This window comes from Arachis hypogaea, chromosome 10, assembly GCF_003086295.3.
Source record: "Arachis hypogaea cultivar Tifrunner chromosome 10, arahy.Tifrunner.gnm2.J5K5, whole genome shotgun sequence".
Classification (NCBI taxonomy): Eukaryota; Viridiplantae; Streptophyta; class Magnoliopsida; order Fabales; family Fabaceae; genus Arachis; species Arachis hypogaea.
Genome location: NC_092045.1, coordinates 66,114,923 through 66,117,905, shown reverse-complemented (window position 1 = coordinate 66,117,905; position 2,983 = coordinate 66,114,923). Strand labels below are relative to the sequence as shown.

The following is a 2,983-nucleotide window of genomic DNA, read 5'->3' as shown; positions in this document are numbered from 1 at the left end:
ATGGACTTCCACTGGAAGATCCTCATCAGTTTTTAGCTGAGTTCTTGCAAATCTGTGACACAGTCAAGACTAATGGGGTTGACCCTGAGGTCTACAGACTGATGCTATTCCCTTTTGCTGTAAGAGACAGAGCTAGAGCATGGTTGGATTCTCAACCTAAAGAAAGCCTGGACTCTTGGGAAAAGCTAGTCAATGCCTTCTTGGCAAAGTTCTTTCCACCTCAAAAATTGAGTAAGCTTAGAGTGGAAGTCTAAACCTTCAGACAGAAGGAAGGAGAATCCCTCTATGAAGCTTGGGAAAGATACAAACAATTGATCAGAAAGTGTCCCACTGACATGCTTTCTGAATGGAGCATCATAGGTATTTTCTATGATGGTCTCTCTGAACTGTCCAAGATGTCCTTGGATAGCTCTTCTGGAGGATCTCTTCATCTGAAGAAGACGCCTACTGAAGCTCAAGAACTGATTGAAATGGTTGCAAATAACCAATTCATGTACACTTCTGAAAGAAATCCTGTGAACAATGGGACTAGTCAGAAGAAAGGAGTTCTTGAGATTGACACTCTGAATGCCATTTTGGCTCAGAACAAAATATTGACTCAACAAGTCAATATGATTTCTCAAAGTCTGTCTGGAATGCAAAATGCACCAAGCAGTACTAAGGAAGCTTCATCTGAGGAAGAAGCTTATGATCCTGAGAACCCTTCAATGGAAGAGGTGAATTACATGGGAGAACCCTATGGAAACACCTATAATCCCTCATGGAGGAATCATCCAAATCTTTCATGGAAGGATCAACAGAGACCTCAACAAGGTTTCAATAACAATAATGGTGGAAGAAACAGGTTTAGCAATAGCAAGCCTTTTCCATCATCTTCTCAGCAACAGACAGAGAGCTCTAAGCAGAATACCTCTGACTTAGCAACCATGGTCTCTGATCTAATCAAAACCACACAAAGTTTCATGACTGAAACTAGATCCTCCATTAGGAATTTGGAAGGACAAGTGGGTCAGCTGAGCAAGAAAATTACTGAACTCCCTCCAAGCACTCTCCCAAGCAATACTGAAGAAAATCCAAAAGGAGAGTGCAAAGCCATCAACTTGGCCGAATCCTGGGAGGAAGGAGAGGCAGTGAACGCCACTGAGGAAGGCCTCACTGGACGTCCACTGACCTCCAATGAGTTTCCCAATGAGGAAACATGGGAATCTGAGGCTCAAACTGAGACTATAGAGATTCCATTGGACTTACTTCTACCATTCATGAGCTCTGATGAGTATTCTTCCTCTGAAGAGGATGAGTATGTCACTGAGGAGCAAGTTGCTAAATACCTTGGAGCAATCATGAAGCTAAATGACAAGTTATTTGGAAATGAGACTTGGGAGGATGAATCCCCTTTGCTCACCAGAGAACTGGATGACTTGTCTAGGCAGAAACTGCCTCAAAAGAGGCAGGATCCTGGGAAGTTTTTTATACCGTGTACCATAGGCACCATGACCTTCAAGAAGGCCTTGTGTGACGTAGGGTCAAGTGTAAACCTCATGCCCCTCTCTGTAATGGAGAAATTAGGGATCTCTGAGGTGCAAGCTGCAAAAATCTCACTAGAGATGGCAGACAACTCAAGAAAACAAGCCTATGGACTTGTAGAGGATGTTCTAGTTAAAGTTAAAGACCATTACATCCCTACTGATTTCATAGTCCTAGAGACTGGGAAGTGCATGGATGAATCCATCATCCTTGGCAGACCCTTCCTAGCCACAGCAAAGGCTGTGATTGATGTTGATAGAGGAGAGTTGATCATTCAAGTGAATGAAGAATCCTTGGTGTTTAAAGCCCAAGGATATCCCTCTGTCATCATGGAGAGGAAGCATGAAGAGCTTCTCTCAAAACAGAGCCAAACTGAGCCCCCACAGTCAAACTCTAAGTTTGGTGTTGGGAGGCCACAACCAAACTCTAAGTTTGGTGTTGAACCCCCACATTCAAACTCTAAGTTTGGTGTTGGGAGGTTCCAACACGGTTCTGAGCATTTCTGAGGCTCCATGAGAGTCCTCTGTCAAGCTAATGACAGTAAAGAAGCGCTTGTTGGGAGGCAACCCAATGTTTTATAATTAACTATGTTCTTTTGTTATTTTATCTTTTTTGTAGGTTGATGATCACAAGAAGTCACAAAAACAATGAAAAAAGCAAAAACAAAATGAAAAACAGGAAGAAAAACAGCACACCCTGGAGGAAGATGCTGCTGGCGTTTAAACGCCAGTAAGCCTAGCAGTTGGGCGTTTAACGCCCAGTCTGGCACCATTCTGGGCGTTTAACGCCAGAAAGGGGCACCAGACTGGCGTTAAACGCCAGAAAAGGGCAAGAACCTGGCGTTAAACGCCAGGAATGGGCACCAGCCCGGCGTTTAACGCCAGAAATGGCTCAAAACGTGAATTTTGATGCCATTTGGTGCAGGGATGACTTTTCCTTGACACCACAGGATCTGTGGACCCCACAGGACCCCACCACCACTCTCTCTCTTCTTCCCCCATTCACAATCACCTCAACACCTCTTCCCCAAAACCCCTTCACCTATCAAATCCCATCTTTCTCTTCACCACTCACATCCATCCTTCATAAATCCCCACCAACCTCACCCTTCAAATTCAAACCACTTTCCCTCCCAAACCCACCCATAATGGCCGAACCATTACCCCCCTCTCTCCTATATATACCGTTCTTCAACCCTTCATTTTCACACAACCTAAACACCACTTCTCCCCCTCTTTGGCCGAACACACCACCATCTCCCTCTTCCTCATTTCTTCTTCTTCTTCTACTCTCTTCTCTCTTCTTTTGCTCGAGGACGAGCAAACATTTTAAGTTTGGTGTGGTAAAAGCATTGCTTTTTGTTTTTCCATAACCATTTATGGCATCCATGGCCGGAGAAACCTCTAGAAAGAGGAAAGGGAAGGCAAAAGCTTCCACCTCCGAGTCATGGGAGATGGAT

At 44.4% G+C, this 2,983-nt stretch overlaps 1 non-coding gene across 1 annotated transcript; it reads right to left on the bottom strand.

The window, feature by feature from the left end:
* Positions 1 to 233: 233 nt before the first annotated feature.
* Positions 234 to 341, bottom strand: LOC112718766 (small nucleolar RNA R71). The gene has a single exon (XR_003161093.1). It is a non-coding gene; the product is annotated as a small nucleolar RNA R71 (small nucleolar RNA).
* Between the last annotated feature and the right edge of the window lie 2,642 nt (positions 342 to 2,983).